Raw genomic sequence first — 20,579 nt, 5'->3', positions numbered from 1 at the left:
TTAACACAGTGTGTGTGAGTGAGTGTGTGTGTGTATAAATGCGGGGGGGGGCAGTCCTACAATAAAATCCCCCACCCACCTCCACTTATCTCCCACCCAGAGCATTAATTTAATCAATCACTCATTTTTTTCCCCAATCAATCATATACAATATCATACGATTTAGCATTATTGTATACTGACACACCATCCTAGGTGCTGGAGCTAAGGTAAGTGTCCTAGATCCAGTTTCCTCAATGCAGAGCCTGAGACAGGGATTCAGGGGTACCTGGTTTATTGAGGACAAACTCTCAGGAGAAGGGGAGGGAGGGAAGCAGGATAGGGCAGGGGAGGGGCTAAGCAAGGACCCTTCTTACAGCTGGAGTCTAATTTCAGCTTGATTCTGTGGAGAAGCTCTTGATGGAGACTGACCCCTGAGGCAGGAAAGCTGGTCCTTTGTAAACCCCCTACCCCCATCAGTCAGCTGGCTGCTGGTTGCTCAAGTCTCCAGAGAAGGGGAGCCACTGTAGTCATTGGAGTCACTGGAGCCAACCAGCACTCACAGCCAGCAGAGGGGACCTGGGTAGGGCATCACGGGCATCCACTCAGGGTGGAGACCGAGAGGAGAAGAGCAGCTGACCGGGCGGGCGGGCCGGAGTCCCGATTGCTCTCCTTGTTTGGCAATCTAGTCCTCTTTCTACTCTCACCCTCGACCTCGGCCTCAGCCCTTATCTGCCCTTGTCCTGCCTTGTTTCTCCCTCCATCTGTTTCTTGGTCCCTCCCTCCCTCCCTGCCTCCACCATCCTTGTTTCCTGCCTCTGATCTGCTGTCTCTCTTCTAGGGGTTATCTGAAATTCAGGCTGAAACGCTGAGTTTCTTTGAGAGCCTCCAGGAAGCTGGGGCTCCTGAGTCATCCCTGTTGACCTCTTCCCTTGCCAGTGGGTCAGTTGAGCCCCACTGCTCCCTTAGGCAGAAAGCTTTGGGGTCCCAGGGGACATTTGACCCAAACCCCTTCTTCTGTGCACTCCCTTTACTGGGTGTATCCATTCCCACCTCCTCTCTTGGAGCAAGGACAGTTCAGGAGAAATTCATTCTCGAGGCTTGACTCCTACTTAAACATCACAGGACGCATTCTCCGTAAGGGAAGGGTGGGATCTGGGCTGGCTTCCTTAGAAATTTCAGAACTAAAAAGACACCTCCTTTCCTTGCCCCCTCCCAAGTTCAAACAGGGACTGGGAGAAAGGAAGAGATGATTGTTTCTGGCCAAAGGCTGGAGGGGTGGATGGACTGACCTCTGAAATTTTCTTTTCTCTGGCACAGCCCTGTTTGGAGAGTTGCCAGAATTCTGAGGCAAAAAGCAAGGGAGAAGAAAGGAATATTCTCTGAGGGCATTTGGTTGCTCTTTCATACCCCAGATCACACAGAGGGTCCAATGTCATGCTGTCCACATCTTCCTGTGCCTAGTATGTGGATTTCCTGTGGTATGTCACATACACACACACACACACCTTCACTGTGTTGAAACCAGAACTGCTGGCTCCAAGGAGGAGAGAGGAAGCAGCTGTGGATAGGTGTGGGTGGCCACATACTTCTCCTTCTGGGAGGTGACACTTCCACTACACCTCCACAGGTTTCATCTGAACCTCACCCTAGCCTTGGCCCTGTGTTGTCCAGGTGGCCAGAGGGGATGGAGGAGTTGCGCCGGCCCACTGCCAACAAGGAAAGCATTCTTAACAGGCCCTTGAACTCAGCAAATCAATCCTCCCAGGGACCAAATCTGGAGGAAACTCTGCTTAAAGAACAGCAGTGAGAATAGAGCCTAGATCGCTGGGTGAACTTCAGTGATGGCTGACTGAAGTGCCCCGGAGAAGTCTATGAGGACACCCATCCTTCCTGATGGATTAGCTGAAGGCAGGGTGTGGGGCCAGGACAAAGTCTGGGGTCTGGACTGGGTAAAGTGACCCTGGCAGCCCAAAGCACTTGGCATCTCTGAATCAGAGGGAGGAACTCCCTGACTGGACGTGTTACCCCCATTAGGCTGGGCTGGGGCTGTAATTGCTGTAATTCGTTGATGAATGCAATTTACAGCTGGCGTCTCTCCCTGTGACAGGCCTCAATTAGAGCTGCCAGAGGGAGCTGAGGTGGGAGGGGGAGCTGGGATGTTTCCAACTGCTTCTTCTGGTCCCTCTCAGCTCGCTGCCCCACCTCAGAACAGGAGGGGATTCTTTAGGCCGATTCATTGTCCCTCCCACCCCCAAATTTACCCCTAGAAATATAATTTCAGAACAAGTGATGCTGGAGTAGAGAGAGAGAAAGGTGAAAAATGAAGGATGCTTTCCTGATGGCTGGTCTGGAATGCTATGGACTTTAAAACTTAATGTTAATTTAGTTTAGTATTTTCTCATTTATTTTACTTAATTTAATTTATCTTTTAAATGGAGGTACTGAGGATTGAACCCAGGACCTAATGTATGTTAAGCACACGCTCTACCAAGCTCTTTTAAACAGCAATAGTGGGGTGAGGGTACAGCTCAGTGCTAGAGCATGTGCTTAGCATGTGTGAGATCCTGGGTTCAACCCCCAGTACCTCCATTAAAAAAAAAACTACAAAACACCAAATCCTAAAAAGCAATAGGAATATTTTTTCAAACAAAACCTAACAGAGAAGCTCAATATGCAAGAAAGTCACGACTGATCCAGTTTAAGTGGAAGTGGGGGCTCTAAGACCCCTGGACTGTTCTCCCCACTGAGCCCCACCTCCCTCACTTCCTGCCTCTGAGGACTCCCTATCTAAGGTTCAGTTAGAGTGACCAGCTCATCCTTGTTTGTCCTGTTTTAGCATCGAAAGTCCCAAATCCCAAGAAATCCCTCAAATCTGGGCAAACAGACAGCTGGTTACACAACATTCAATGGAGGAAAAAAAAAAAAAGAACAAAAAAACAAACCCACTGATAAGACACATTTGATGTAATGATGAAGACACTGAGGCCAAGAGAGGCGACATGTTTTGAAATCTCATAGTTAGATTCCCCATACCAGGTATAGCATATACATTGGGGAGAAAACCTTGCCCCTCTGCCCTGTAACCTGTAAACTGTAAAAACTGTCCACCTCCAATTCTCTCTCCTCCTTCAAAACCCTTTTTTATGAAGCCTTCCTTGATTCTTCTAGAAAGAGTTATGTCCTCTCTTCTAATTCTTCTTTTAATCTTGGGTCTTTTTCTCCAGTGGGACTGGAAGATTCTTGTTTCCGTGTCTCACTTATTTTCACATCATTCAGCACCTAGTGCAGTATCTGGAGTAGAGCAGGCATTCAAAAAATGTTTTTAGATAGATAGATGGATGGATGAATGGATGGATAGATGGATGGATGGATGGATGAATTGGAAGATGGGTAGATGGACTGGATGGGTGGAGAGAAAGTTGGATAGATAGAACCCTGGGTACCATGTTGAAGGTCTTGGGATGGAACAACTGGGCAGTTTCTAGGCAAATTCTTTTTGTATCAATTTCCCTAATATGGCCATTTTGCTTGAATTTTATTTTTGGATTATCTAACAAAGCCATATTCAGACGTAAGGTCTGAAGTAGCTTCCTAACCCGATTAGAAGTAATTTAAATTGATCATTTGGGGATTATTTTTGCCATTGCTTTCCTCTACGGAAAGTTATGATTTAACTACACAAATATAGTATTTGATGAAAATACTTCAAATAGGCAGCTGATGTCAGTGATGAATACTGGTCTGAAAATAAAACAGTTTAAAAATATCAGAAAAGGGAGAGTGTAGGAGGCAGGCAGGGAGGGTGAGCTGTTGGCAAATATATTAAGCAAAATGATCAGGATTCAAGTACTGGAAAGGCTAGAATCCCAATAGGAGGAATGTGATGTGAGGTGCACTTCCTAATTATTAGGATCAAGAGACAATAAGATTAAAAAGAGACAGAGAGAGAGAGACAATAGGACAGAAAGTTTTAAAAGGAAGAGGGGAATGATGTTGATCCTGTTTGGAAGCAAAACATTAGGGTAAATGATTATTCATGATTCTTGACCTACTATTCCTTCAACTGCGATTTATTGAGCATCCATTCTGACCCATGTGTCAGGCCAAGCACTTTCACGTCCCTTTATCTCAGCCCATTGTGCCTGGCGGCAGGAAGGCAGAGTCCACACACTCTCAGATGTGCACATTCTCCTCGGGTGAGCTCATCCATACCCATGATTTTAACCATGGCAGCTACGCTGACTCCCAAGTGTTCATCTCTAGTCCCACATCCTAACTCCACCTAGATGCTGAATATCTCCCCCGGGATGTCTGCAAGAGACATCATGTTAAATTCAAGAGACTCCATGTTGAATTTGTCTGTTTCCAGTCCAAACTTTCTCCTCTGCCCAGATTCCCCAACTCTAATCAAGGCATCCTCACTCAACATCCAAGTCAGTGCCTGGGCATCATCCTCTTCTCCCTGTCCCCCACCCCCCACCACATTCAGTGAATCTACTTCCTGAATACCTCTTAGATCTGTGTTTTCCTTCCCACAGAACTGCCCTAAATTCAGGTCCTCACCATTTCTCACTGGGTTACTTCCTTAGCTTCCTTAGTGGTCTCCTTTCTCATCTTGCACCCTGGGAATCTATTCCCTGCTTGGTTGCCAGACTCATTTTTCTAAAATGCAAATTTGTGAAAGCCCAACTGTCTTTAAAACAACATCCAAACTCCTTAGCATCTGTGACAAAGACTTTCCTACTTTACCACTCCTCTGCTTCAGCCCTCATTCGGTTTCACCAAATCATGGCCCATGCCAGCAGTGTTCTCTCTGCATCAGCACCAGGCTTTTGCACAGGCTATTCCTGCTGCCAAGGAATGCCTTTCCTCCCATGTTCATGGATCTAATTCCTCCTTATTCTTCAAGACTCAGTGTGTTGGGTGTCACCTCCTCCAGACAGACCCTCTGACTACCTCTTCACTCCTGAGTCCGGGTGACGTGCCCCTCTTCTGACCTCTCATTGTGTTCAGTGCTTGTCTCTTCCTTCCCTCTGATTGCACTGTAGCACCATTGCCTGTTTACTTGTTTGTCTCTTCCACTCCAATGTGAGATTTCCCAGGACAGGTATGCTGTCTTTCAAGTCTGCATTCCTGTGCTGAGTGTGCTGCTTGGCACATAATATGCCCAGTAAACGTTTGTCGAATGAATGTGTGACCTCCTCTTTTCTTCCATCATGTATGAGCCTTTGATCTTATCCTCCCTCTTGGGGAGGTCAATTCAGGACAGTTTAAGATAGGACTCAGGATGTGCAGTAGGAATCAGTACATTTCTCCCTCTCCCCTCTCCCCTGTCTAGCTCAGATTTTGCTGTTGGCCACACCCCTGGCCCAGACACAGGGAGCTCAGTCTGCAGAACGTCAGCTGGCAGCGAACAGCCCTTCCCTTCCTCCCTGGCTCTGTCTTCGCTCAGCACAAACTGTTTTTCCTTTTTGGGTGTTCAGAGCTCTGATAGCAGAGGGCTGGGTGGGAGGGTGGCAGTGGTGGGCTGTCTGCAGGGAGGCAGAAGAGGGGGGAGTATGGAAGAGCCAAGGCGTGGGTAGAAGCTTTGCTATGTGGGCCCTTTTGAGGGAGAAAGAAAATTTAGCTCTTTGGGGCTGCCTGGGGTGGGGCATCTGAGAGATGTACTTGGGCTCTTTCATTCTCTGCAAACTGAGATTGCCATGGCGATATTTTGTCTCCTAAATACTGGACTTTCTAAGGGAGGGAGAGGGTATGGGGAGAGAGAGAGAGATTTTGGATTTTCAGGACTGGCCTTGTACTTTTCCTTGCTACCAAATCACTGGACAGATACTTGGGGGTTGCTGTTTCCTGGTTTTGGAGAACATAAGAAAAGAGGATCTGCCACATATTTCACTCATTCATTCATTCATTCATTCGTTACCTGGGTGATGCCAGACACTGGAGACACAGAGATGAACAAGGTTCGGTGCTCACAGTCTAGCGGGGAGTGAGTCTGTAAGTAGATACGTTACAACACAGTGGCTGGTGTGGTTTGCGACGGCTGCTCGAGCGAGAGCTTGGTGGGCCTGGAGGGCAGGTCACTCTCTCCATGGAAAGGCATCAGTTAAGAAGGTGACACTGGTCCTCCAGGGGACATTCCCCCACTATCTTGTTCTCACAACTGCTTCCAACTTCTCTTCCTTGGCGGAGACTCTGACTTTTCACGAGGAGAGTAGCATCATATATGAATTCAGAGAAGACAGCATGGTTTCAGATCCTGGCTCAATAACTCATTCATTCATTCATTCTTTCAGTAAATGCCCTTGATCAGCTGTGAGACCTTGAAGAGTTGAGTTTAATTCTCTGAGCTTCGATTTTCTTATATAATTGGGATTCTGATGACACCAAGCTCATCATTCTTTTGGGAGGATTGCATGAATGGGTGTGCCTGACAATGGTTTATAAGCTGTGAAGTGCCTTGCAAATGTGATCTGTTATTTGTCCTTCCATTTATGCCTTCTTTCAGTCATCTGGGAACTACTGAGCGCCCTCTTCTAAGGTCTGACAAGCCCCTTTTTGAGGCAGGAGCCTGTTTTGTGCATGTGGGTGTGTGTATTTTGTGTGTGAGGGTCTGTGAGTGACTATAGCGAGCCTTCATGGAGCAGCCACCATCTGTTCTGTCTGAAGGGAAGTCTTAGCTTCATTAGCCCCCAGCGAGCACCCCCAGGGTGCAGGCACACGCTCTCCTATCTTTCCCTCGCTGATGGATGCGGGTACACGGAGGAGGCTGGCAGGGGCATGACTCACCAGCCTTAGTCACCCTGCCTGGGGGACTTCTCTTCCTACAGGATGATGGCCCCAAATAAAAACATGGATGAAGAGCCAGATCGTGTTCCAGGCTGTGGGACATCTGAGCCACTAAGGAGGAAGCTAAATTCATTATTTCACACATCCCTCAGCCCCTTATCACTCCCATCAGGGGCATCACGGAGAACCCCAGAGCTGAAGGGGTCTAGCGGTGAGCAGAAGACTGGAGTCACTTTCCCACTAAGGTCAATGCCTCAGCAGATCCTGGCCAGCCACATTCTTGGCTCCAGTGTGTGTACAGTGCTTTACAGTTTACAAAGTGTTTTCATACATTTTTCTCATTTGATTCTCACAAGAACCTTGTGAGGCCGTTCTTGGAGAGGCAGACTAGCATAGAGGTGGAGTGTGTGACCTCTGGAGCCAAACAGCCTACATCTGAATTGGTCTCTGTTGCTACCAGCTGAGGGACTGAGCAAATCCCTTCACCTCACTGTGCCTCAGTTTCCTCACTGCAAAACTGAGGCTAATAAGAATACCTACTCTGTACAGGACTAATGGCTTACTGCTTTTTTTTTTTTTTTCTGTCTCTCCAAATTAAACCATAAACTATAGAAAGAAGAGATCTTTGTTTTGTTCTCTGAGTGTCTGGAGTATTTAAGACAGTGCCCAGCACGGAGAAGTTTGCAAAAAATAGTTGTGCAATGAATGAAGCTTGGAGCAAGCCAGGCACATGGTATGCATCACACGTGTTAGCTGTTGTAGTCAGTTTGGGCTACTGTAACAAAAATACCATAGACTGTGTGGCTTAGACACAGAAGTTTACTCTTCACAGTTCTGAAGGCTGGCAAGTTCAAGATCAGGGAGTTAGCTGATTCGGTTCCTTGTGAGATCCCTCTTCCTGTTTTGCAGAGAGATTCCTTCTTGGTGTATCCTCACATGGTAAAGAGAGAGATCTTGTCTCTTTCTTTTTATGTGGGCGTCTATCCCATCATGGCCTGATTAGCTCTAATTACCTCCCAAAGGCCCCACCTCCAAATATCATCACATTGGGGATGAAGGTTTCCACATATGAATTTGTTGGGGGAGGACACAAACATTCAGTCTGTAGCAGCTATTATTATAAGATTTCCTCTATTTTGCGGATGTAGAAACTGAAGTTTAGAGCACTGAAGCGAACTGCCTGAAGTCACGAAGCCTAGACTTGGCCAAGCTGGCACTTAAAATGGGGCTGCTTACTCTAAATCAAGGGCCCTTCCTCTCATACCATGACTACCCTGATTCCTCCTCCCATTTGCTCTCTTTGATCTTTCCCCTCACACTCTCCATTAAATACTCATGATGGTTGAGTTGATTGAGTTAATCCAGTTCCTTTTCTTTAGCATAAAGAGCTGTAGGACTTTCAGCAAGTCATAACTTCTGTGTGAATAATTTCTCTCTCTCTTAAATGGACGTCATAATAGAACCTACCTCGTAGTTTCAATTTTATAAGGAGTAAATGACAGGTAATGAATGGAAAGTGACAGACCCATAGTAATAATAGCTCATACACATAAACTATTTTTAATCATCATCTTCATTATCTTTAAGGGGGCCACCAGGCACGATTTAAAATATACCTTAGATTTAGGCTCATAAAATGTTAGAATTGGAAAGACTCTCATTGAATTGTCAATATTCAATACGGTCCAATTTTTAAATTTTATATGCGAGGAAATCTCAGAATCATTTCCCTTCCCCAAGGTTATAATACTTGTTAAAAAAAAATATATCCTAGAGGGAACTAGGGTGAAGCTTTACAGGGACTCTTTCTACTATCTTTATAAGTCTTTTGCGAATCTAAAATTATTTCAAAATAAAAGTAACAACAATAGCTGGTGAAGCTACTTGTAAAAAATAATCACGTAAATTATAAAGCAGAGAGAGGAATGAGGGTGTGTGGGATTGGGAGGAGAGGCGGAGAGGTATTTAGGAAAATTCTCCAATTACCTTGTTCCTCCCCAAAGAGATATTGACTTGTATTTTAGTGCATTTGTCCTGTTTCTGTTCTTGCTAATCTGTTAAACCCATCCATTGATTTCTTATATTCAGCGTCCTTTTGTTTTTTGGTTTTTTGGCTATTAAGTAACTACTCAATTTTTAAAAATTTCTATTCTCTGTTGAAATTCTCCATTTTCATCTATTTTGTGCATCTTCTATTTTCTGAACATATTAATAATGATTTCTAGGTTCTTGACTTTTAACTCCAATGTCTGTATCACCTGTGGATCTACTTCTTACTATGTATTTTTTCATTTGATTATTAGTCATATATTCCTGTCTCTTCACAGGCTTAGTAATTTTTGATTGAATGTTAGAAATTATGTATAAAAATACTGCAGAGGCTCTATAAGATGGTTATTTCCCACCAGACAGTTCTTGCTGGCGTTTGCAAGACACAAAGTGTGGCCAGTCTCATTAATCCAATCAGGATCTCAGCTGGGGTGTGGCTGTATTAGAGATTTGGTGAGACTCAGTGCACCTTGGGTTTACACTGTTCTTGGGATGTGGACCCTCCTCAGCATCCAGCTGAGGACCTGGCAGATTGTGTCCTCAACACCAAGAGAAATGTGAGAATTTCCACTCTGCTTTTCAGAGGTTTGTCAGTTTCTCTCTTTCGTTGTCCTCCCTGCATGGCTTCGGACTTCAGCACGTGTTTGGAGGGGAAACTGGCTGCATATCTGAGGTATCTCAAGTCTCCTATTTTGTTTTTCTAGTTCCCACGTGACTGTCAGAAGTTCTGCTGCTTTCTCTGCTTGGTAACAATGCCCTCTGTTTAGGACAAGCCCAGATTATCAGTCTGCAGTCCTGCCCAGAATTCGAAAACACTCCCAGGGGGAGGGGGAAGGAGATACAGATCTCCAGTCATCTCTAAATAGCTCCCCTTACCCCTCAGATATTTGTCTCTCTTGAGAACTTCTGCAGCTCTCTAATGCTTTTATAAATATTAGCTCTGCAATTTATCTGGCTTTTCTAATTGTTCCCAGAGGAAGTGTTGGCTTGCTGTGAAAGATTCCATCTTATCCAGAAGCACTCCCAAAAGAGAGATTATGAAGGATTGAAAAATTGGGACAATACCTATTGTGAAATCATTTTTTCCTCTCTCTTGTCTTCCCCTTTTTTCCCCTATAGCCTTCTAGGTCTGAGTGTAGAGGAGAGGATAATTCCAGATCTGCTACTTACCTACTGTGTGACATCAGAAAATTAATTTTACCTCTCCACCTCTCAGTTTTATCTGTAAAATGGGGATATTGCGGAAATTAAGTGAGGTAACGTTGTATGAGTGGCGTCCAGCGCAAAGCCCGGCACATGGTTATTTTAGTCTCTTTCTCCTCTGTCTTCTCTCCCCTCTTTCCACAGCTGGTTTGACCAAGCTTTCTCCTACTTGGTGGTTGGGAGAGTTTTTCTACAAAGGGATCAGGATTAGTGGTTTAAAGGTAGTTTCTTCACCGACTGGTAGAAGGTGGTCAAAAAGCTTGGCCTCAGGTCCATTGGATATGAGAAGAGATAAAGCAAGATCTCTACTCACAGTTCGTGGTCCTTGGAAATGACAGCATCAGGGTATGAGGAGGATAATAGTAATTTAGGAGAGGTGATGGGGCTTCCTAGGGGACTGGCATTCACAGCAGGCTGAGTCTATGCCCAAAGTCCTCTGGGGGTGCAGGACAGCCATGGAACAGGGCTGCTCTAATCTGTCGCTCCTCAATTGCCCTCCCCCCGACCCTCACCACCTACCCATGCTAGGCACTTACCTGTTTGCTTTCATTTAAACCTTACAGCTGCCCTAAGCAGAAGCAGTGGTGTGTGGGAGTCAGCTCATACCAGCTTGGCTGGTGAGAGCCAGTTTTCAAGAATTTTGCCAGCTGGTGGACATCATGTTGATAACTTGAAATCTGCCATTGTGGGACTATTTACACCGTGGAAATTAGCAAACACCTCCAGGCAGGGCTCTTCTTTTCTTCCAGAGAGCTGGTTGTTAAATATTTACTGGCATACAATTGGATGTGAGTGTTGTTACCATTTTACAGTTGAGTAAACGGAAGCTTTGTGATCCACATTCTCAGAGCAAGAAGCGGCACAGCCAGGATTCAAACCCAGATCTGTTTGGGTCCAAAGTCCTTGAGTACTTTTCCCTGGGGACATCAACTGTTTTTTGTTTGTTTGTTTGTTTCCAGGATGGTCAAATATAACCTCAGTTTATATTTTAATTTTTATTTTTTTAACCACCCCCCCCCCCCCCGCCTTAATGGAGGCACTGGGGATTGAACCCAGGACCTCGTGCACGCCAAGCACATGCTCTACCACTGAGCTCTACCTCCCAACCCCTCAACCCCAGTTTAGGAAGAAATAAAAGTGCTATATTCCCCATTTTCTCTCCCACCTTTCCACTCTGACTCCAGCATGAGTATGCAAAGAACCTCAGAATCTCACTTTTTCTCACTGTGATCCTCCTCATGACCTCCGGACACAGGCACCCTGCTTTTTATCATCCACATTCTACAGATGGGGACAAAGCCCTGTGAGGTAGGATGACTCCCAGCCCTGTGCTCACACACCAGTGCCAGGACTCAATAGAGGCCTCCTCACATGAATTCAGAAACCTTTTGTCATCTCTGGTACTTCATAATCCAGAAGCAGAATTCTCACTTCAGATTCAGAGTCAGCCACCATGTATGTTTCTTTTCATTTTCCCTTCAGGTGACAGGAAGCCACTGCTGGCCCTCGGCAGGCTCTGCTCACTGCAGCTGCAACCATGGTGAATCGGGACGTAGCTGGGAAGGGGACTTTGCGGAAACCGTGGCAGGGCTGCTGCCTAGAGGCTGAGGATGTAGATTAAGGTACCAGCAGGACCTGGGCTTGGATTCTGACTCCACCATCTACCTTTGCTGGGGAACTTGGACTAATTGCTGTGCTATGGTTACCTCACTTATAAATTGGGAGTAAGAACACTTACCTCAGGTAGAAGGTATAGCTCAGTGGTAGAGTGCATGCTTAGTATACATGTGGTCCTGGGTTCAGTCCCCGGCTGGGGAGGGGGGAGCGGGGGTGGGGGAGGAGCGGAATGAAATAAAAAATTTATAAAAAGAACACTTACCTCACAGGCTTGTGAGGATTAACTGAGTTAACACCTAGAACAGGAGCTGGCATGCAATCTGTGCCCAATAATTGGTGGATTGGAGGCACATGGAATAGACATTTTGGACAAACATCAAATCAATATTCGGCTGAAGCTGAACACAAATATGACCGTAGAATAAAATTCTTGGGAACAAGAGTAAATCTTAAATTTTATTTAGTTACTGTTGCAATTTTGTTCTTCTAAAAATTTAGTAGCCAAACTTCTAAAGTGTGTCATAATGCAGAAATAATACTTTCTCAGCATGTTCAGCAGTTGAATTGTGCCTACACTCACCACACGGCACACCTGGGATGTTAAAAAACAGCTGGATTTCATCTAAGGTGGGTGGAGGGAAATTTTCTGGATACCCCACTTTTCTCTGACATTTTCTTATCTTTATTTTTGTTATCATGACTGGATTGAATGTGACATATCATGGATGTTGTATGTTTCTTCTTTCTGAGATTTTGAGGCAACAAAGTTGACATTCTGCTGGTTTGTTTGTTTGTTTGTTTGGTTTTTTACATTCAAATATGTATTTAATGGTAGAAAATAATTCCTTTACATATTGACATTCTGCTCTTAATGCATCCTCACAAGATAAGAAAATTCTGTCTTTTCTTGAAAGACTCATGGACTAAATGGCATTAGATGCAAACTGCAGTTCTCTGAGGAGAGGGTATAGCTCAAGTGGCAGAGCACATACTTAGCATGCAGGAGGTCCTGGGTTCAACCCCTAGTACCTCCCATAAAAATAAATAAGCAAACCTAATTACCTACCCCTCCAAAAAAAAAAAAAAAAGAATTACAGTTCTCAAAGTTTACTTGGTTTACAGTTATAAATGCTGGTTCACCAAACAATTCTGCAAAGACTAGATTTATGATATGATCACTGTCATTTTGCTTTATATTATCATTTCATTTAAATTTTCATAATTGTTTCATGATTCAAAAAGGCTGTAACGTTTTCCAAGAATTTTTCTCACTCAGTGGTGCTCAGTGTGGGTCCTCAGACAAACCGCATCATTATCATCTTGGAGCTTGTTATAAAGGCAAATTCTTGGGCTGGCCCAGAGACCTAGCCAATCAGAATGTCTGGAGGATGAACCCCCACCCCACACACTGAATCTATATTTTAAGCAGCTCTCCAGATTCTGATGTCCCTAAGTTTGGTCACTGATTTAGCCAACCCACTCTCCTGATATTTACATAGTTGTCCCTTTATTTCTTTATATCACCGTTTGAAAATTGTACACAGAGCTGCCAGCTTTCACATTCCTCGTGAATTATTAGACAATTTTAACGTAAAGCCAATAATTTCAATAGAGCATACAAGGAGATTTTCACTTCAAGGTTCATTGGGAACGCTTACCCCCATGGAAAAAGAACTCATATGTATCAATAAATTGGAATGACATTCCTTGTTTGTATTGCTAATGTTATACTGGCAAGATATGATGGCAAAATATGTGACCACACGATGACCCATCACGTTCAAGTTCAGAAATGCCACTGAAGGACATATGTCACAACTCAGTCTTCCAAAGGATGAAGTCAAAGCAGAACAGCAAATTTTGGTCATATTTAGAGATCAAAGCTGAACTTTGAGGCATCCCTAGCAGCTATTATTAACTAGCAAGGTGACACTGCTCTTCAAGGGCCAGGAGGGGCTTCAGTCTCCTTATACACCGCCCCCCACCCATGCCAACCATCCACCCTGCCAATCCCAGTTTGCAGGGAGCTCAGGATTCCACATCTTTAAGTGATACTTTCATCTGTTCAGGTACCCAAGTCAAAGCCTCTAATTTGACACCAAATGCTATTAATCCCATTAATTCCATGTTTTAACTTTCTTTCTGCTGCATCCACCTCTCTCCCTGACCCCAGCACAGGTATTTCTTACAGCTTTCATTCTGATCACCCTATAATCTACTTTTTACACAGCAGCCAAAGCGATTAAGTATATGTGTAAACCAGATCCTGTTATTCTTCTGCTTAAAACTCTCCATTGGCTTCCTATGCTGAAGATTTTTTTGTTTTGTTTTTTTAATAGAACACATTGCCAACCATGTAAAGAATGCAAAGGAAAAAAACTGGAAGGAAATATCAAAATGTTAATGGTGGTTACCTCTAGAGGATAGGTTATGGGGATTGCTGCTTTTTAAGTTAAAAAAAAATTTATGCTTACTTGTATTTTTCTAAATGTTCCACAATAGATAAGATTTATTTTATTTTATTTTATTTCTTAAGATTTATTTTTATAAGAAAACAATCTGGAAAAAAATTAAAGTAGATAGATAAAACAAATAGAAAAATAGAACACAGTGGCAACTTCCAAGCCCTCTCCAGGGGCTCTGCTGCTCCTACAGCTTTATCTGCCCTAAGAGGCTTGGGTCCCAAGAGTCCATTGCTCTTGCTCTTCAGTGAGGCTTGAATTGACTCCACTGCGTCAAAACAGAGCGTCTCCTGGGAAGATGGGCCAACAGGACATCCGGAAGCCTGAGGCCAGATACCTGCTCTATCCCGAATGCCTGGCAGATGGGGGCTGGGAGTTCTCCAGGTAGGGAATAAAGAAACCCAGGCGAAGCATTTGGTTGGCCTGGGGATGGGTTCAAATTCTCTACCCAGCAGCTTTGCTTCTCCTTAGGATGCACAATCCTTTCAGAGAAGATGTCCTTGTTGATTAGAAACACCGTGGCGGAGACAGGCAGGCAGCACAGAGGGCCAAGTAGAGTGGAAAGAGGGTTAGGCTTGGCTTGAGTTCCAGTCCTAGATTTTCTGTTTACTTGCCAAATGAACACAAGTAGGTACTTTGTTTCCTTGAGCTAGTTTTTCTTCTTTTTTTTTTAGATCTGTGAAATGGGAACTAAACCCCTATTGTAGAATTAATTAATCACAAATAGGAAGGGGATTCTGCCCTAACCACATCCCTAACAGAGGGAAGAAAGTCCCACCTGAATCTGTTTTAGAACTTTATTTGGCTATTTCCCCTTCTTTCCCAAACTATCAAGGGGATTGAGAATATCACGTGAGATACCAGATGCGAAGGTGCTTCGTAATCCAAAGGGGACCAGAAGAGGGGCTCTACCACCTTTCAGAAGCCATGGTCCAGTGACACAATTTCCCCCCCCGTGAATGCATGGTGGTTTCTGAAGAAATGCCCTTTGAAGAATGTTTCGTGGTCAGAATGTATTCTCTCACCCTCTCATTCTTTCCTTTAATTTTTTCTTTGCTCATGTGGCCAACACTTCTTCAGTATTACTCTATGCCAGTCCCTATTCTTGTTACTGGGCATAGAGTGGTGTGAACAAAGCAGATCTGGTCCTTGCCCTTAAGCAGCCGTCTATGGGACAGGAGTCTCAGGGGCTTCTGATGCTGTGTGATTGGTGCCAGGATAGAGGAACACACCGGGACTCAAGGGTCACAGAATCCTTATATCTGTCCTTCCTAAGATGGGGAACAAAGTGTTCCCCCAGCCCAACCTGAGACATCCCTTTGCTCTAGCTCATGGATCCAGGGTAGACAGCAGATGGGGAAGGTCTGGGGAGGCTCCACACAGGAGGAATCCAGGCTGGGCACATTCCTACTGTAACCCTACTGCCCAGACTCCTGTGTCTCCCTGTAAGGTGTCTGCAGAGCCAGTCATGCCATTTCAGTTTTCTCCAATTAAACACCACTAAGGCGGGGAGACTTGGAGTGCAGCCTGGCCAAGGGGTTATTTATTCCATCACTTGAATCACAATACATCTCCAAATTTCCCTTGATTTGGCTAATTTAAGAGATTAAGGCCCAGATGTGATGGGGGCAGGGTTGCCATTAAGTGTCACAAACCCCCCATTTTGTACCGGCTGATGGGAGACCATAATTGCCCAGATGGTGGGAGAAGATGATTAGTCCCTTTTTTATGCCAAGCCCCATGAGAGACAGGAATTAATCATAGGGCCAGGGTGGGAGGGACTCTTCTGTCTCATCTTCTCTCTCAAACTGGCAAGAAGGACCCTGATAAATATACAGCAGAGGAAGCTGGTCAGTCTTCCCGCTTAGCTCCAGTCAAATCTAGCTTCTGGCAGACTCTGTGCTCAGTATGCTTTCCCCTTCAAGTCCTCTCCCTCTGGCTGCGTATTTTGTTCTGTTTGTTTCTCCCCCTTTCCTGAATACTTCATGTCTTCACCTCTCACTCACTTCTCTCAGTATGCTTTTATGTTCTTGGCAACGTTCTCACCAAGGTCAAGAGTGACCTCCTACTAACCAAGACTAGTGGTTTCCAGGATTGTCTTCGTTGACTTGATCTCCCAATCCTGTTTGAAGCTATTGGCCACTTCTTCCTTCTGGAAACTCTCTTTTCTTGTCTTTGGAGACTTCCTCCTCCTGCTTTTCTGATCTTGGCTTCCCCATCTCCACCTTCCTCCCCCGTCCTGAAAATGTTGACAAGTTCCCAGTTCTCTGTGCCAGGACATGAATCATGGTAGGTCCAAGAACACAGTAAATAATTTATCTTTGCCTGTAATTTGTTGAACGGTGGACACGTGACATAGCTCCAGCCAATGGGGCACGAATAGAAGTTTGAGTGGGAGGGATTTCAGGTGTCAAGTGTGTGAGGACAAGCAGCCTTTCCTGTCTTTAAACAAGACGTGCGGATACGGTGCCTGAAGCTGCAGCATCTGTCTTGTAGATAAGAGGATTTGCCTCCCCGCAACAGGATCAATCACAGAGATGCTATCTTGGGGTTTTGATGTAGTTAAGCCAAGGAATGCATCAGTCCTGGCCTGGCCTTATTCCCTTTTTTTTTCTTTTTGTCCTGTTTGCAGTGTCATACATGAACATCAAACTGCTGCTATGAAGTTCACATCTGTTCCTGCAAATCTGGCCCTGCTATTTTTATTTTTAAGCTGCTTAAAACACCCCTGACCGATATATTGGGAGAGTCTAACATCTCCCATGATTTCAACTACCAGCTGTCAGCTGATGCCTCCCAAGTTTGTGTTTAATTCAGATCTCTTGCCCACAGCATCACAGATGTCTTTACCTGGATACCCCTTAAGCCCAGTGTCTAAAACAAAGCCCATCTATATATCCTCTTATTCTCGGACCAAGTTAATTTGCCTTTTGTCATCCTGCAGTACTTTGTTCACACCTCTTCCAGCTAGAGCACTTGTCCCCTGGGTTTATTTGTTGTTAACTATCTTCTCTTCTAGAACATAAACTCCCAGAGGGCTGGAAACTTACCCTTCTTTAAATCTCCAGTGTCAAGTGGGAGCTCATTGGGTTCTTGTTGAACAAATTAGTTTGTGAATGTTCAGATATGTTCAGCTGCATGTCATACAATACCTGAAGAATTGTAACTTAAATTGTAAAGACATTTATCTCACAAAATATGAAGTCTGGAGGTAGGTGGTTCAAGAATTAGTTAAGCAGCTCAGCAGGGTCAGGGCACTGAGTCAGAATCTCTGAGATTCTCTTGGCTCTGATCTCTGAGTATCTCTGACATTCTTCATGGTTGCAAAGAAGCTGCCACAGTTCCAACATCACATCCTCACACAACAGCCTTCCAAACAGGAAACAAGAATGGGAAGTCTTAGTGGCAGAATAAGAACTTCCGCTTCACATACTTTTCTCTCTGGAGGGAGACAAGTCATCTTATCACTTGTAGCTAGAACTCTTATATCCTTCCTTGGACCAATTGCTGGCAAAGGCAATAGCTATGACCAGGAATGGCTGATACTAATCCTGAGTCATCCTTGGTGCTGTGCGCATTGCTGTCTGACAAAAGCAGGGTTCTGAATTAAGGTAGAAGAGGGAGAATCTACTGGATAGGTGACCAGTGATGCTTGCCACTGATGTGCTCTGCTTTGGTCCAAGTTCTCCCAGAACTGCTTTCTTGGACACTTCTAACATAATGTGTGGCTCTGTGGTGAACTTGCACTGATGCAGGAACAATCTCTAAATGCTCCACATTTAGTGATCCACGGCTGAGGCTGATAATGTGCAGTCTTACAACTTCATGAACTTGCCCTCTAGCAAGGCTGCTGCAGACAGTCGTGAGGGTTATCTGTTGCACATGGGGGCCAGTGTCAAGGGGAGCGAGACAGGGCTGAAAATCCAGCTTCATTCTGCTTGCCCAGGCATGCACTGTGGCACGGGGTGGTGTCTTCTTGGAGGTAGGGATGTCTTGTTCCAATCCTTACAAAGGCACCCTAAGGGCTGGAGCTGCCCAGCCTTCCAGAAAGACTGTATGAGAGAATGTGCGTGTTTCTGTACCCTCTCCCTGGCTAGGATTATTGCTTTAGAAAAGCTTTTTTTTTTTTCTCTTTCTCTCTTTTTAATGGATGCTTGCATGCTAAGCATGTGCTCTACCATTGAGCTATACCCACCTCCACAGAAAATAATAATCTCTTTTTGGGTCCCCCTAAGTTCAGCCTATCTCTATGAACTTGCTACCTCCTCCCAGATTTATCTTCCCCCAAATCTTAAATCAGTCACTTCCTTGCTCAAGATCATCTATGACTCTCTCTTAGGTGTAAATTAAGCCCCTTACTCAGCAGTCTTGGCCCCTTAAGACCTGGCCCCACCCTATGCTCCTGGCTGTATTTCTCATCATGAATCTTTTACCTAAGCCAAATATTTTCTTCTCCTGTCCTTCAACCTCAAATTTTTTTCTTCTTCATTTCTGCTCTTTCTTGAAGCCCTGGCTCAGTTCCCATCTCCTGCAGAAACATTCCTGGGCCACTCTTGCTTACCCTGTTATCACCTCTGAATTCCTTCAGTTCAGTGATTCTCAAACTTGGCTGCATGTTGGGGTCCCCTAGGGAGCTTTGGAAAAATACTAATGCCTGGGTCCACCCACAGACATTCTGATTGGATCGATCTGGGTGCCAGACTGGGTACTGGGAGTTTTAGATGCTCCAGGTGATTTGAGTGTGCATCCAAGTTCCAGAATCACCTACTGAAATCATTTGGACTTATTGCCTTGCATATGGGAGAGCTCCCTGGGGGAGCTTTAAAAATCATATTCCCATGCTGCACCCCTAGAGGTTCTGACATCTGCAGTTTTTCAAGCTCTCCAGGTGATTCTGATGTGCAACATGATTGAGGACCACTTTGTTATGCTCATATTTTTTCACACTTTCCGTGGGGCCACATACAGAGGAGGTGCTTAATAACATCGAATTGTTTATACTGTGACTAAGGAGAAATAAGACGACCTTAGTGTGTAAAGGAGATTTGACAACTGTCTTGTGTTGTCCAAGTGTAAGAGTTTGTCGTTAGGAGGTTATTATTACTATTTTAAAGTTTCAAGCATGTCTTTGCAGTTTTTGAGGTAGGGCTATGTTTGGTACCAATGAGTGCTTGGGAACAGTTTGTTGAATGAGTACATGAAGTTCCCTTTACGATATTGCAATGTTGCACGGTACTCAGGATTTCAGCCTTGCCAAAAGCCCTTACCAGTGCCCTAGATTGTAGCAACGCTGAGGAATTCTTGGTTGGAGAATGGGCCAGGGCCTTGAATACCTGTTACTAAGGCTTATCTTTTTAGTTGAGTAAAAACCAGTAAAAACCCAAACAAAAACAAAACCCTGCTTCTTCTCTGCGCCCTCCCCCTACCCATGTCCCCAAGTGCAGATGCTGATGTAGCCTCTGCCTAGAATAAAAGGAACCCTCTCCTTTTTCGTTTGAGCATGGATTTGGCAAAGAAGGCAAGATTGGGATGGGGATGGGGAAGGGGGCAAGGAGCTGCTTTGGAGGGGGATTAGGATGGGTTGGGGATTAAGATGGGAGGCTGGAAAATGGCACTGAAGCCAGCCCCATGTATGACACCACTCCCACTTACTCTTATGTTTACCTTTTTCCTCTTGCCAATTATAGAAGCAATACATGCTCAGTATGGACAACGTGAAAAACGTGAAAAGAGCCTGTCAGAAATATATAGACACATCTAATGACCCATAATCCCACCACTCAGACAGAACCATTATTATCTGAATTTATTTCAGTCTTATTTCTATGCATAACAAAAATGGTACCATGCGGTGGCCTGATGCTTTATTTTCCTTTAGGAATATGTCATAAACATTCGTAAATAGTCATGTATAGCAGAGGTTGACAAAATTCTTCTATAAAGGTCCAGATGGTAAATAGTTCAGTCTTTGCAGGCCGTAGCATGAAAGCAACTGTAGATGACACACAGACAATTAGCATGGCTGTGTTCCAATAAAACTTTATTTGCAAGAGCAAGAGGCTGGTCCATTTGGCTCCTGGATGTGGTTTGCTGACTCTTTTTCTGTCGCATTATTTTTAAGAGCTTACTAGGATCCTATTATATGTCTACAATTTTTATTCTCTTACCCTTGAACATTAAGTCATTTCCATTTTATTATTTTTTCCTTCTTTTTTTTTTGGTTGAGGGAGAAGGTAAGGTTTATTTATTTATTTTTTGGAATAGGTACCAGGGTTTGAATCCAGTACCTTGTGCATGCCAGGCATGTGCTCTACCAATTGAGCTATATTCTTCCCCCACCATTTATTTATATTTAATGAAGATACTGGAGATAGAACCCAGGACCTCGAGCATGCTAAGTATGCACTCTACCACTGAGCTATACCCTCCCCTCTCCATGAGGTCTTCATTTAAAGTTTTGTTTTGTTTTCCATCTTA

The 20,579-nt window shown here is 44.4% G+C and overlaps 1 long non-coding RNA gene and 1 other non-coding gene across 3 annotated transcripts in view; one reads left to right on the top strand and one right to left on the bottom strand.

Annotated features, from left to right (window-relative positions):
- LOC123618200 (uncharacterized) overlaps window positions 1-20,579 on the top strand; it is a 50,144-nt gene that overhangs the window by 1,874 nt on the left and 27,691 nt on the right. Inside the window, exon 4 of one of the 2 annotated variants that reach the window (XR_006726613.2) lies at window positions 11,506-11,645. This is a non-coding gene — a long non-coding RNA (uncharacterized LOC123618200). Of the gene's footprint in view, window positions 1-11,505; window positions 15,873-20,579 lie in introns of those variants that run through there. The other variant, XR_006726611.2, reaches the window with a different exon arrangement.
- TRNAA-GGC (transfer RNA alanine (anticodon GGC)) lies at window positions 11,055-11,126 on the bottom strand. Its single transcript has one exon. It is a non-coding gene; the product is annotated as a tRNA-Ala (tRNA).

The sequence above is a fragment of the Camelus bactrianus genome, chromosome 16 (assembly GCF_048773025.1).
Source record: "Camelus bactrianus isolate YW-2024 breed Bactrian camel chromosome 16, ASM4877302v1, whole genome shotgun sequence".
Lineage (NCBI taxonomy): Eukaryota > Metazoa > Chordata > Mammalia > Artiodactyla > Camelidae > Camelus > Camelus bactrianus.
The sequence above is the reverse complement of the archived record's forward strand: the minus strand, read 5'-3'. Positions and strand labels throughout refer to the sequence as shown.